The sequence below is a fragment of the Leptosomus discolor genome, unplaced genomic scaffold (genome assembly GCF_034619465.1).
Source record: "Leptosomus discolor isolate bLepDis1 unplaced genomic scaffold, bLepDis1.hap2 HAP2_SCAFFOLD_80, whole genome shotgun sequence".
Taxonomy (NCBI): domain Eukaryota; kingdom Metazoa; phylum Chordata; class Aves; order Leptosomiformes; family Leptosomidae; genus Leptosomus; species Leptosomus discolor.
This window is the reverse complement of record NW_028237973.1, coordinates 164,230-179,977: the sequence shown is the minus strand read 5'-3', so window position 1 is coordinate 179,977 and position 15,748 is coordinate 164,230.

Below are 15,748 nucleotides of genomic sequence, written 5' to 3'. Positions count from 1 at the left end.
AGCTCACCCACCTGTGTTCTCAGCTGATCAGGTTTCTGGACCACGTTGAGCAGGCTCAAGCCAAGAAGCTCTTTTGGTAGGGGTTTCGCCAGGTTTCCATCTCCAAATTGGAAGGCAGCACTTACCTCCAGCAGAGCTCTGCGCTAATGTGGTCATGCAGCTCCAGAGCACTTGCTGCCAGAGCCATGAGCACTCATGGAGCAAGTGAAACCCAAGAATTTACAGGAGACTCCATGGGAGACAATTTGGGGGTAATCTTTGAGACAGAGAGACCGAGTCCCACACATCCCCAATATCTTTTTGGATATTGGAAACCAGGAAGAAGAGAACAGTACCAGAGGAGGTAAGGCCAAAAAAAAAGTAACACACTCACTAGGAAAGACAAGTGAGGTGAATGCTGGATGCTGATAGGGTTCAGCTCTTTTCTCAGCATTACTGGCCAACCTGAGTAAGACTGGACTTGGTATCTCCTGTTTCCATGAGCTTTAAACAGATGTGCTATTGTATTCTCTTATTGCTGCTTTATTTAACACCACCGCGGAAGCATGCTGAAAATATACACAATCAGCAAATGCTTACAGAGCAGAGGCGTTACTTTGAGAAAAATCCTCCCTGCTTTGTCTCCCCTCAGCTGCACTGTTCCCCCTCGAAAGACACAGGCAGGTCTCCTGCCTCTCCACAGAAGTCACTGTCACACTGAAGCCAGCAGCTGCAGCACACCGCCACTTATTTGTGCCCGCCCTCATCTGATGCCCTCCCAACCTCCCGTGCTGACCAGGGCAATCCTGAACCAATTGCTTACAGGTCTCTTGCTGGCAATTTTCCACTCAACAGCCTACCTCGGTGACCTACCCACTTGGACTGTGTTACACTGAGCAGTTCTGCAAGAAAAGCAGCTTTAAACATACATCAAAGTAAACGTGGACCCAGATAAAGCACCTCCACTCCGCTCTGCCCAGGGCAATTCCCCGCTATAACTGGCAGCCTGCAAAATCCAACACCCTGTACGGGTCCCACACGTTGTTCCAACCCAAAGCACTAATGCAACTGGTTTTGTTAAATCTTGAGTAATCACCATAGGCCCTCAGCCTGCGAAGGCCAATGCTGCCACCACCCAGGGAGTCCTGTGACCCCAAGCATTTGACAGTGACTACACCAAAGCAAGAGGCGGCTATTTCAGCAGGATGGACCATGGCAAGCTCATGCCCTCGTGTCCTGCCCCAGCCTTCCCCCAGGATCGTGCTGTCAGCAACATCAGCTAAACTCCAGCAAAACCCACCAGCTTCAGCAGAGGGTATTTACATCGGCTTAGTGCAGATCAGGACTTCAACCTCTCACCGGGGAAAAATGTTTTACCTTTCCCCCAGCAGAAGGAACTCCACCACCACCAGCAGTTTGAAAGGACAGCAGGACCTAGTCACTGAGCTATTCAGGTAAGCTGGAGGCAAGGCTGTCACAAGCACGCCTCCTCTTCACATGTCACATCAAACAGCAAGGAAAAGGGCAGGAAAAGGCTACCTTTGGATGAGAGGTTTCACTTCTCTCTAGAAGCTGGATAATCCGGGGCCGCCTCATCTCCCGAGTGCTGGCCAGTCTCTGCTTGGTGGTGAGAGACATCTCCTTCAGGAAGGCAGAGGGAGTCAGCTGAAATGCAAAACACCAGCAAGATGTACAGAAATGCCTTTGTTCAGGAAGGCTTTTCTTGTCAAGTGCCACTGATGAATAATTTGGGATCACAGCCACTCGCATAGTCCTGGAAGAACCCTAAGTCACCTGCTGAAATATTTAACATCAGTAAATGAATGATATAGAGCAGAATACACATGCCGTAACCAAGTGGCTCTGTCCCATTAGCTTCTTCATCATTTGGTGTGACATTTTGGGGGATTTCTGCTCTTCGGGCATTTGTTTCCTCTTTAGTTTTGCTGGATCGAGCCAACGACCTTTGAAAAGAGTGGGGAGGAGTTGTCAGAAATCCCCCAACTCCACCCTTGCACAACGCCAACACTCGTATGGAGACGTCTCTGCTGGGTGACTCAGAGGAAAGCAGAACAGCAGTGTTGTGCCAAGACGGAGGGGGAAAGGAATGGGTCCGAGTTTTAGTTCTCTCTTTTTAATTAGCACTTGCTCTATCTCTGTTCCGGCCTCACAGACCCCTCCACAAAAGTATACAGAGATACCGCCTGGACAGAGCCTCAGCACTAGGTCATCTCCAGTCAAGTGAGATCCAGTCAGCAAAGGGGACATTTGTGGAAGGGAAGGAGGAATTGCCCTGACTCCGCTGCTCTTTGCAGGGCTGGATCGGGGCTCCACAAAGAACACAAGATACAAACAACTGGTTTGCAGCCTGTTCTATCTGGGAGCAGCAGCTGTCAAGTCTTCAGGCAGAGTTGGAGCAGCCCACCACGTGCCCAGCTGCCTGGACGGCAGCTATGCTCAGAGCAGCACTGGCAAGTGCGCCTGCCCAACAGAAAATACCACTGCCCACGCCAAGAGGATGGAGAGAAGGACACGCTCGTGCTTCAGCCGTTCCAGTGCAATGCCCAGTACATCCGTTTAACTCTGCTCCGGCGGCACATCCAGGCAAGACTCTGGACTTTCCCTCAAGCAGCACGCAGTCCATCCCCCACTGCACCATGGCAGCCACCTCCAACAGCAGCACGGCAGCAAAGAGATGGGGAGGGCGTGTCTGGCTTCGCAATGCTGCTCGACAACAGGGGGGGCCAGCAGAGGAGGGAAACACGGGCAGTTTCCAGCCTTAACCAGCTCCTACCTGGCCTCAGCAGGTACTTACAGTTAAAGGCTCCTCTGCCTCTCTGACCAGCTTCGGATTGTGAGGTGCTACCACTTTGCTCTGGAATCCATTGGCCGTTCTGGAGGACCCCATGGAGCGATGGAGCCTAGCAGCAGCCATGTCTCAGCTCACCTGGAAGAAGCAACAAAGGGACTTTGACAATCCAGAGTCCCCTTCACGGCAGACCCAAAGGATACGCCTGTGTCTCCAGGCTGGGGCATCCTTCACAAGCGCAGAACGTTCAGGCCTCCCCACCCTGCTTCAGGATCAGACCATATGAAGTGGCAGAGTTAAAATTCATACAAGTCAAACCCCAGAACAAACATTCCGAGCCAAAACAGCCTGTTGCTGTGCGTGCAGTCCCACAAGCCACACACACACCCCAGGGCCTGCTGGCACTTCTCCCCACACTTGCATTACTTTTGGAACTCCATTTACTAGAATGATTATCCAAATCTCTAATATCATAACTGTCCTCTACTACTCTTTGGGTGGGAACAGAAGCAAGGTGTCACTCAGCTGCTTCACTTTGCAAGAGCAGCTGACCTGACTTTCTGCCTGACCCTACTAAGTGCTCAGACTATTGTGAACAACCTTAACCCCAGCAACTGCTGCTGCCTCGAGCACTAACAAAATCAGACCATCTTTTCCTGCTTTGCAAACCCAAATGTCCACCCTTTGTGCAAGAACCCTGGGGATGTTTCTCACTAATGGAGCATCGAGTTCAATACTCTGATGAAGAACTAGAGTTTCTCAAGGCTAATTTGGTTCTTTAAAGTTACAAAAATTATCCAGCAAATATGGCTCCTTCCAGGCATGAAATTACCACAGTGCCCAAGACCATTGCTCCACGGAGAACAAGGGCCCTAATTTTCACTTATTAACACCCAAACTCAAGGCTCCCTACAGGCATTACAGAGGCTGTACCAGCAGCACGAAACCATTGAAGGAACCTGAGCAATTAGCTCGAATAGAAATGCAACACACGTGAAAGCAGGGCCACTTCAGGCTTTATCCTAATGGCAGTTCTCCAGCATCCTTATCCTACAAGTAGCATGGGGTAACAGGTCCAAGGGCCACTCTTCTTCCAATCACCAGCCTGCAGACCGCCTCCCTTTGTTGTGTCACACAAAGTGGGGGTGCAAGAAAGGGCAAGAAGACAACCCCAGAAAGCAGGTCTCAAGCACCAACAAAAATCAAAGATATAAACATGTTCAGCATTTACTAAGCACTACTTTGGACGAGAAATCATTTCCCCTCCCCTTCTGGCTAACTGCACCAGGGAACAGATGGATTTGCCCACTTTTCTGGGACTTGACAGACCAGTGCTCTCAATCCCAGCTCTACTCTAGAATTTTTTTAGATCCTGACATTGAGTAAAATCACAGATCACATTCCCTCCTGCTTCCATTCATTCCTCATCATTTTTTGTGCGGACTTGCTGTGTACAGCAAGACATCATCTACACAAAGTTGACCATTCCCTTCCCCTTAAGTTTCACCCACAGCCTGCACTCAAAGCAGTAACTTCACTCCTTTCCTCCCAAAACAGCTACAGCATTGCACGTGGTTGTGGTACTGAGCCTTTAGAGTTTCAGGGAACAACAAGGTTGCCGTTTCCTTTAGTTCTTGCAAGAAACAAGAGCACAGCACTGTCCTACGGACACTAGGACCTGCTGCAGCAAGAGCTAGGATTTAAAGCTGGAAGTAACTCTTTTTCAAGAGACAAATCTAATTAATCTGGATTTCAGCGTTTTATTACTGGGTCTTGAGAATAACTGGATTATTTGTTCCAATTTTCTAACTGCAATTTCACTTCCCTTGAAATTCATCCTGTTCATCATGCCCACAATGCTTATTTCCAGAGGGTTTCCAACCTTCACGCCCCCCATCCCAGTCTTACAGCTTCCCCTACCCTCTAGCCCTGGAGTAAGGCTCTCCCACAGCCCCACTGCCCTAGAGCCTCCAGGGATCAGCCTCCCACATTAGAAGGAAAGGAGCAGAACTACCAAGTCAGCCCCATCTCCCTGCAGAGGCAGGACAAAACAGCACCCACAACACAGCACGCCTCCAGCCCAGCACCCCTGTCTGGTGGGGAGAGATCTCCATCTTCCCCACCTCAGACAGCCCTCCACCGCCCCCCAGAAATTAAGGACTAGAATTCCCCCTCTGCTCCAGGCTCAGGGCACAGACAGCTCTGGCACCTCATGTTTCGGTTCAGAGCATGAATGTCCTGAGCCTGGGCAGAGGAACCAGCTGGGCCAGGACACAACAGCTAACACCACCTAGAAAAGCAATGAAGAAATACGCCCAGGGCTGGGGCAGAAATTCCTGACATGTCGCAGAAACCCAGACGTAGCAGAGCAGGGTGCCAAGCTGAAGATCACCAAGGACATCCAAGCTTCAGCCTCCTCCCCAAGGCTCCCCTTACTCCAGTATCTACAGCTCAGCTAAAGTCTCTACCACCCCTGCAAGCTACACAGCAATTTTACAACGCATTAAAAGCCCTTCTACCTCCCCAGACCTGCTCTTAGACCAGGTACATAGTTAAATCCTGCCGAGTATCACAGAGCTGCTGCCTCCCGGCTCTTGGCCCTCCTGCCAAAAAAACTGCCTCCATCTTGCCCAGTGGCCACACACCACCTCAGGACACGTAATTCGTGCTTCTCTGGGAGGAGCCACTACACAATGTGTAGCGCCCAGCATTGCTTCCTGAACCCCAGGGGCTATTTGGTGGCTGTGAACAGCCGGGAGGGACAGGAGCAGGCCAGGGAACTACGGGTGTGACCGTGCACCCACCAGTGCAGCAATAACTGTCACTGGGCTGGCAGCCGGGGAAGAAGCTGATACGAGCACTTGGATATGGCCCTAAAGCGTCCCAACCCCTTTGTGCACATGTCCAACAGCTTCCTTCTGTAAAATACAACTGAGCAGCTCTCTGAGGACACTGGGCTGAAAAAGACAGGAAATTAAGAATATACAGCAAATTTCTTAACAGACATTAATTAAAAAAGGGAATTCCATGTAAAGGCACAGCTTTGTGTTTACACAGATCCTGTGGCTGGCACTATGCCACGTGCCAGTGCCCTCATTTCAAGGGATCCCACGTCTCTTGGGCTCAAGCAGCAGCACCAGCCTTAGAGCTGCTCTGATAGCAACCGATGGCCCTGCGAACTTAAAGGCTGGGCATATATCAGCACACTCTGCACCACAGTACACTCTACTCAGCTTTTCTGTAGGAGCACAGACTGGTGGCTGAATCTTGCCTCAGTGTACACCATAAACCCTCTTTCTTCTTCCTTCTGCAAAGACAAACCATCTCTCTCTGGAGTAATTGGTTAATTTGCCTTTCTAGTACACTTTGCTGGAAGACTAAGACAGGAGATCTGTTAAACCTGAGAACCAGGGTGCTATTTGAACAATTTTCTTCAGGTAAATCATTTTGCCCTGTTCAGGCTTAAGTAGCAAGATCACATTTCTTGCCTAGAAATCACCTCCTTAGCTACAATCATCATAGAAAGAGCATCTCAAGGAAGCCAGGAATGGAAAAGCAGAATTTCCAGGACTAATCTCTTGCCCCTCCAGCCCACTGCTAAGTGGCTGAGGGCTTTCTAAATCAACTCTTGCTACCCAGGAAGTCCCACCTGCCATCTTACCTTTATATTCCAGTCCTTCTGTATTTTATCACTTAGGTACTGTCATCCTGCACTGTAATACAAAAGCTCTACCATAGCTGAGAAAATTAATAGGAGCCTGGTGTTATACCTTCCTGATATTTCTTTTCATGAACATCAGCTGTCAGCTGACAGCGAGATGGACCAAGCTCCCCTCCCAAGGGTCTGATGGAGCTTCCCCACTTCTACACACTGTAATTTACAACTGTGGCTCCCGCCTTAAGCATTTACAGTTTACTATTACTACTTTCCCTTTCCCAGCTGCCTCCCCCAGCATCTGCTCTCTGCTATCCTGGCTTTGCAACTTTGCAACTCCTTTTTTATTTACTCTGGGTCTCCCCAGTGCCCCCCTCCTTTCCCAGTCCGCCCGGGCACACTCACACTGGGCCCTGCAGCCAGCCAGGCCGCTGCCCCCGTTCCCACGGCCACAGGGCCGGCCCAAACACTGCCATGGCAACGGGGGACAGGGCTGCTCCGGCCCGCAGAGGAGCGGGGGCTGCCGGCGGAGCCCAGGCTGCCCAACGGCCCCCGACAGCCTCAGCAGGGAGCTCCTGCCCCCTCGGGGCTGCCCCGGGCCCCCCAACCAGCTGCCCCCCCCAGCTGTCAGGGCACGGGCACTGCGGACGCCCGCCCAGCAGGGCCTCCTCTCCCAGCACTCCCAGCAGCGCGGGGGAAGCGCCCAGCGAGGACACTGCCTCCAACACACCCTGCGGCTGCAGCCCAGCCACAGCCCTGCCCGGGCAGCCCGACACCGAGCAGCGGGCGGAGAAACTCCCGGCAGAACCCGCAGGGGGTCTCCCAGCTCCCAGAAAGCGAGCCAGCACCCTGGACTGGTCAGGAAAGACCCGCACACCGCCGGGAAACACCCACTATGTCCATGGAACCTAAAAATCGAGTCACACACAACCCACAGGTGCCAGCGCTGCCCTCAAACGGACTGTCTGCTTTCCTCTCCTGCACACTTTGCCATAACCTGGAGCCCCGTTCAACCAGCTCACCTGCTTTGCTGGCACCCCCCACCTCCCAGCACCGATGCACAAACCAGCACAACCGACCTTGTCATTCTCAGGGAAGCACTGCAATAAATAAACCCTGATCAGCACAGCCCAGCAGACACAGCTCTAACCTCTTCCCTGAGCCCAGACTCCCCCTCCTGCCCTCACTGAGGAGCTCCCGATGGCCTCTCAGCTCCAGCCACCTCTGCTCTGCTCACCCAGATGGATTCCACCGGACTGCCTCTGCCCAGGGCTCTTGTGCAGGGTCTGACACTAAAGAGAAGTCAGTGCTTGCTGAGGTTTGCTCAGATCCCTCATGTTCATTTCAAGGCCAGAGATGCTGCTGCAAGGAGGAAAACAGCCAGCAGTTTCCACCACAGGGGAAAAATGAAGTTGCCTAAGATGGCAAACAAGAGCACTTCCAAATGAGATTATCTGGAGATTAATTCCTGCTTCGCAGTGAGCATCACCAGCATTTCACTAAGAATCAGTCCAGGACACCTCCAACCCTTGGGCAAATGCCATGGGACTGCAAAATGTGACCTAATGATCTAAAAGAACATGTCCTCTGTTCATCTTCCCCACAAGTCCTCTCCAACAAAAAGGCTCCTGCCTAAACAACCAGACCTGAGAAGACCCACAGTCACTAACGCACTTCACTTGGGAGGGCGGCATTGTGTTCCCGGGCAAGAGCAAGCCTTCGGGCAAGGCTCACCCTGTTCAGGACACCCTGCAGGATGCAGAGGACTACAGCCGCCACTTTCTGACCCAGTGCTGGGCTTCACCCTGCTTGGAGATGGAAAAGTCCTAAGACAGACCGTCCCTCTCACAGACCTTGCTGCCCAGCTACACAGGTGTAGCTGAGACAGGGAAGTGGAGAGAAGACCAAGCCTCTTCCAGGCTTCTTCCTCAGGACAGGGCTGATCAGTCCCAAGGCAGCTTGCAAGCCAGCCACAAAAGGAAGCGTCAGCCACCGCCCCAGGGGAGACCCACACTTTCCAAAAGTGAGCCCAGAAGCTGAATTTCACACCGTCACACATGCTCAGGACCATGGGCTCAGGGGAGGTACAGGGTTCACATCACTGCCCCCTCTCCATTCCTGGGGCTGTGCATACCCACCCCCGCACCCTCCTCAGGGACCAACAAGTTCCCTCGCCAACACCCTCTCTGCCCCAAGAGCCCCCCTCTGGTTTCCTTCGCCACATCCAACGGTCACCATCAAGCCCAGCTCGGAGCCATCACGCCCCATCACACCCGCTCTCACCTGGCTGCCTGCACTTCTGACTCCAAGGACACATTCCAAGCAGCACAGCCTGCGGCCAGGCCCCGGGAAGCGCAGAGGGGACCACACTTGCACACAGCCCAGGCAGAAGCCAGCCAGCCACCGCAGCACTTCAGACAAGCCACCCTTCTCCACCCGAGCAGGGTCTGACCAACCCAGGCTGTTGGCCCTGCTCTCTTCAGAGGCACAGGTACTGCTAGTTCATGCAGGGAGCTGCTCTTCGGGGCTGAAAATCCCTCCCCCTTCCCCTGGGAAAGGCAGTTTACCCAGCTCCCATCCCCCTGCAGACCCCAAGGAGCATACAGCCCAGGGCAGCAGGCAGGCACGTTGCATTATTAACCCCTCCTTTGCTGCAGTGCTAGAAGGACACAGAGCACTATCAGCCAGCGTCCTCAGAAGCCCTGCTGCAGGCTCTGAGGTGAGACCTGACAGCACAGGCACTGTCTCCTTCTGAACACCAGAACCAGAGCCCCCGGGGGCATTGAAACAAGCCCATCACAAACATCTTTCCTGTCATCATTGCTGCACTCACCAGATCAAACCCACACAGTAACTGGACTCACTGGGTCTTGCACAGGACACGGAGCTGCAGCAAAGGCAGAGACAAGGGCTGCAGTCAGGATCCAGGGAGAGGAGGGAAGCGCTGGCACAGGCAGCTTACACGAGCAGATGGGAGCATTCACTACTCCCAGTTTAACCCAGCGCTCGGTTAAAGAAGGGACTGACAGCAACACTCCAATCACTTGAGCTGCTATCAGAACGTTTCCTACCGAGCGACTGCGGCGAGATCACTCACCCAGCTGCAACTTCATGGAGTCACAATCATGACGTCACAATAGGCAGCCCATAGTCCTCTTTAATCCAAGCAGGGTTCGTATTGGTTTTCTTCTGAGAAAGAAGGAAAATAAAGTTGGCTCATTTAACCATGTTTCCCCTGCCTTCCTCTGAGCAATGCAATCCCATATTGCAGGGGGGAACACTGACAGTTTTGGATACCATAGACCTCAACAAACAGCCCTGCGTTTGCTTTCTCCCTTTTTATTCCCATGTCAGGAACCAATTTTATTTCCTCACTTTTTGCTTATTTTATAGCTCACTTCCAAATCCTGAACTGCTTCGCTACTCCTTTTCTAAATCAAGACAATATTTCAAATGCCCACATTCTGGAGACCCTGACATTAACTGTGCAGCCATGAAATCCAAAAAGCGTAAACTGGGGTTTCCCCACTGCCTTTTAAAACAAAGCAAAGTCCTTGGCCCCAGCAAGTGTAACGCCTCCTAGGTTTTCTTTTTCCTTAATACTATGAAACCATTTAATCCAGCTGTCTTTGTGTAAACACAGAAGAAAATTTATAAGCCTCCAGAAGTTAATCACAGTTCTAGGGGAATCTCTGACATGGAGGTTAGCAAGGCAGTAACTGAGGCTGTGATTGCCAGGAGACAATGCCACAGGAAGACGGGTAGATTTTGGATGGAGGTTCAGCTCTCATCCCCTCTCCTGCAGGGGACTTCCAAACACCAACATCTGGGTCTGTCATTTGAAGCCTGGCAGAGGAAGATTAGAAAAAACAATGGTTGTCAGTGGGACACAGGGAAGGGACAAACCCAGCCCACAACACGGGTTCCAACACAAGCCCACAGGAGCCCCTGTCACAATCCCAGCAGCTACGAAGCACCGCAGGGTGTTCAGCAGCAGTGCTGGGAAAGGAGTAGCTGGTTTTATTTATCACTTGGGAAGCACCAAAGGGACAAGCTGGTCTCCTTGCCACTGCCAGGCCAGCTGGGGCAGCTCCCTGCAGCACACAGGGCTGTGCTGAGAGGTGCTGGGACAGCCTGCAGGCACCAGCCCTGCTGTGCAAGAAGTGACAACCCGAAGCAGGCACTAAGACAAAAAATGTCAAAGCTGAACGTGGCTTTACCTGCTCTGGGCAGTTGCCTTCACAGGCCAAATCCAACCATGCAACAGCCACAGTGGCTGAGTTTGAACTCAAGCAAAATCCTGAAGCGATTCCCGAGTTGCTCAAGGAGAGACTGCTGGATCCCCTTTTGCTTAGGCAAGTATTGGGCTGCATTTGTGTCCAAGTCTTTTGCCAAAAAGACTGGGAGTTTTGTCAAAGAGTAGCTACGCAGAGGCTGTCCTGGGCTGGAACCTGAGCCAGGGCTTTCTGGTTTTTAAACAGGGCACCTACTGCATCCCTTAAAAGAGCCTCTGCTCTCTGCCATGCAGGTACCACCAGACTCTACAGCTTTTACACGATCCAGGCCTCCATGCCGACCCCCAGCACATCACATTTTGGCAGTGAGGTGAGAGGGGCAGGTTTTCATTTTCCACATCGAGATTGTCCAAGCTGAACTGTTAAATGAGTTCCTCGGGTTCTGCCTTTGAACTTATTCCCACCCTTCACATGTCCCAAGAACTACCAGGAATCAAAGAGCCAGCAACAAAACCAGCCCCAAGCATCTCCTGCAGATTGTCCTTGAGAGAAACCGTCACACTCATGAAAGCCCAGCTTTGGAATAAATATATGGACTCAAAAGCAGAGGGGAAAATCCTTCCAAACACAAAGCAGGAGTGGAGCCACTCAGGAAATTAAGCATGGTGGATCAGAAAAGCCAACAGGTCTGTGCAGAGAGCACCAAAGGCCGAAAAAATGAACCTGTCAAGTCGCTGATGTCATTTAAAACAGCTGGGATTGCAGAAGACAAGACAGTAGCCACATGGAAAAAACAAAGATGAGGATAAGAACATTAAAAGACGGGCACCCCAGTGGGCCCAGGAACAGCCAGGTTTGCATCTCTGTGACCATCAGCACAAGCACCTCTGAGTTTCAAGGCTCGGACTTGCAGGACAGACCCACCCGATGCAGAGCTGCCAGCCTCACTGCAGAGTTCTTGTTTCCCCTTACCAGGTCTGTTACAGGAGCAGCTCCAGCGGGTGCAGGTTTGATCTGAGCAAGCTCTCTCTGCCAAGGATGAAAGCAAGAGCCCGAGTAACCCATTTGTGACTTCCTCTCACATTAAAAAAATCTTCCTAGTGCACTCTGGCACCCGATCCCATTAAAAGGGAAGAGAGGGAACCGATGGAAACACGAAAAGAAGCTGACAGCTGCCAACCACTGACCCCATCTGACTCCATCCCTCTCCCCGCTGCAGCAGGAGCACGACTGGCTGCTCTTGGAAGGACAACAAGGCCAGCAGGAGACAAGGAAGATTTCAGGCAGGCAACAAACAGCAGGAGCAGATGAAATCTCGGTGAGTAAGAGCTCCTTTTATCAGGAAGAAATTCACCTGCAATCAGGAAAGACAACACATGAGGACTGTGTCATGTCTGGGAACCCTCCTGTCCCTGCAAACAGTGAGGAGTGGGGTGCTGGCTGGAACCGCCGTGGTCCCTGAGGCCATTCCAGCATGCCTCTGCTCCAGGCACCAGCAAAGCCAGCATCAGAGTCCCAGCACACAACCTGGGATCCCCAGCAGGGCCTGCAGGAATCTCACACTCCTGTCTCTCAGCCTGTAGTTCAGGCAGTCACGCGTGCTAGGAAGCCTCAGCAGACCCAGCTGAGGTCCTGTACCCAAGACCATAAGAGAAGGTACTTCTATCCACCACCCTTCCTTTCAAGGGGTTTGCTTCATTCCTGTCCCCAGAGCATCCCCCTTGGGCTCCTCCAGAGACAGCCCTGCAACTTTCCCTTACCAAGCAGCACAGGGACTCCCAGGGCACCCAGGCCACAGAGAAGCCTTCCCCATTTCCTTACCCAACCCAAAACCTTTCTCTCTTTCCCATAGGCAGGAAAAATCCCCCCTCTCATGCCAGAGGTAGCACATAACATAAACTAAGGAGAACACTGAAGGTCACCAATTTGCACTCATCTAGTACAGCTCTGCCAGGGACCAGGCAACACGTTTGATCTCACAGGGACTCAACTTTCCTACCTGCGAGGCAAGTCCAGCAATACCGATTGGGAAAACGCAAAGTCACAGGGACTAGCAAAGAGCTCACATTCACCACCGTGCTGTGAATATATGGAGAGGCTGATCTGTCCTCCCTCTCTGTAATCAGCCTCTCTCTAATGCCTGAGCAGCCCAACATTTTTAGCAACATAGAATAAGCTTGCTTGGTAGAAAATAGTATCTTTTACCAGACTGACTTGATGGGAACAAAAAGCATTCCTGACAAACCTTACCTTACCCATCTCCTGACAGCGCCCTGGCTAGAGCAACAGAGCTAAAACACGCGCCTGCAGCAGCTCTGAAAGACGGGGGGAAAAGCAGCTCAGCTTTGTGGCTGGAACTGCAATGACACTGCACAGGAAAATTAAGGTCTAAGTTTATTATACATCAGCTTTTCTCCAGCATCTGCCTACAAGCAGGGTCCTGTCCCACAGAAGACGCAAGGTGTCACACTCCACATGTGCTGTGGGCGTAGATGCCCACCACATCTGCAGTCAGGTTACAGCTGCCTGCCTCCTGCCTTGGTCACCCACCTCAAAACCTCGAAGCGGGAAACTGAAGGGCACCGAGCATCCACCTGGTGCCTTCAGCCCTCAGCATCCTCTCTCTCTCTAAAGAAAAACAGAACAGGGCAAGTCAAATTATGCCCAGGCACCAGGACCTTCTAGAGGCATCCATCAGCTGAATGTCTGACCAAGAGACAAAGATCTACAATTCCTCTGTAACACAGCCTCAAAGCAGATACCTTCTTCTAACCCTCCCCGGCTGCTGCTCCCATCTTTTTAACTAGGAGCCTGTTTGTCTCCCACAAAAGCCACGAGAGAGCACAACTCTCCCACACACCCTCTCTCCCTGGGAACTAAGCCTGTGCTTGTCCTCCTTGCCTTAACTGTCCATTTGAGCCCACAGCAAAATTTCAAGGCCTAGAAACACCCGGCATGGAACGAAAACAAAGGTCAGACACCAAGCGCAACCTCTCCTGGGGATGTATGCCCAGCACAAACCCCTCTCTCGTTATGGGGGTAATCCAGGTGAGCCTGAAACAGCTGCTCTGCAAGGGAGAAGCAACACAAGGAACTCCTCAGCACATCCCTCCCAAAGCCCTGCTCAGCCCTCTGGCAGGGCAGGGGCTGCTGCCAGCAGGGGCTCCCTGCCTTCCCAAATTCCCCCCTTGACATTCCCCCTTGCCCCAAGCCTACACACAGGTCCATCTGGCAACTTCACACCAACAGCAGCTGTCTTTCCAGGAAAATAACTTCATCTAGGAGAGAAAAAGGCAGCTAGCATCCGCTCCCTGCCAGAGCTTGCAGCAGACAGGAATATTGCTACGTTTCTACGTGGTTTAGAACGCTTTTTTCTCTTCCTCTCACTCCTCATAAAGCAGACCACACAGGTCATCAGTGGGAGCAAGCACAGACCCATGGAAAAATTTAGGCGGAAAAGACTTTGGATAACTCTGGTCCAACCCCTCCACACAAAATGGATAATTTCAAAGTTAAAGCAGATTGTGCAGGGATGCATCCAGCACCGTTAAATATCTCCCAGGGTGGAGATTCCCCACCTCTGGGTCACATAAGCCTTTACCTGCCTTTAAACTTACCAGACACACACGTTTGTCCTCAGCTACAGCACAGGCTCCAAGAGATAGTGTGTGTTGTGATCATCCTGCAGCCCTTGTTCTGGAAGTTGACCTCAGCACACGCCTTCGAAGTCCTCGGCTCCTTCAAAAGAAGAAAGTCTCCTGTTTTGCATGGGTTTTGTTTTTAAGCAGCCATCTGCTGAACTGCCATCTGAGCCCAAAAGGCCAGCTGCTTTGTCCCAAAGGGGAAAGCCACTGTACAGCAGAAAGGCACTGAGGTTTTCCGCCTCGCACACACAAGTGCCAGAGACGTGCGATGGACCAATAACCCCACAGAAATAAAAGCCACCTTTTTTAGCAGCCTTTATCTTCGGTCCTGCAAACGTGCTAAGGTACCTACCGCTTCTTCATGGTCTCCTGCAATCCAACAGCGCCAAGAGGGCCAGTCATCACGGCAAGGGCAAACACTAGCCCCCTGCTCTGTACAGGGGTGCCGCCAGAGAAGCCCCTGGTCCCACACCTGTCAGAAGAGCTGAGCGCTAAGGGGGAAGAACCACCAGGGCTCTCAAAACTAAGACAACGCAGAGTTGGTAACAGACTAGGAAGTGCCACTGCCAGATCTTTAACTGGCAGCAGGAGCCATAGTCCGGGCTGGGTTATCCAACAGACTCCCAGGACGAGCCTTCGCACCTTGCTCTCAAAAAGCTGGTTGCACCCAGCCCATGGGGACCCTTGCGTGTCCGGGGACCTTTGCAGTAAGAAGCACAGGCAGACACAGGCCTCCAGACTCGTGCCAGAGAGAAGGGGAAGGGTCAGCATGTCGGTGATTCCTGCTGAGCTGGCTCTGGTAACCAGTCAGGAGGAAGAGTTTGATTGTTTGGTATGTTGTGCTGCATCTCTTTGTGCTGCCTTCCTGGCAAAACTGAAGGTGATCGTTGGAGCGGTAACGCAGAAAGGGCACATCCCAGCCTCAGTCCTGGTGACAGGAATGGTAAGGGCTGGTCTCCCAAAGCCACCTGGAGCTCCCTGCAGCGGCAGTGCTAACTGTGAAGCACTGCTGTCTGTTCTACTTCCTGCTCTGTCAGCTGAACACACACATAGCAAGGCAGAGATACGCAGAAATCACCAAATTTAGGATGTTACAAGTGTGTGTGTGTGTTTTGAGGCTCATAACCACAGAAACCTCACCAGGTGGTTACAGTTTAAAAACTAGAGAAACTGGAAACCTGCCATGCACCAGTGATACTGCCTGGAAATCCCCTCACTTTTCCCATCTTGATTTGAATATCAAGAATTCTAATCAGTGAATATTAGTACGAGAAACTAATGATTATTTCGGGAAAATAAGTCTCAAATGGAATAAATGATCAAATATAAACTAAAATCTGTATTGCCAAGGGTGCTAGCATATCCCTGCAAAGTCCCAGACCTAAGGTATTTATTAACCAATAATCTATTAGAGGTTAAAAACAAG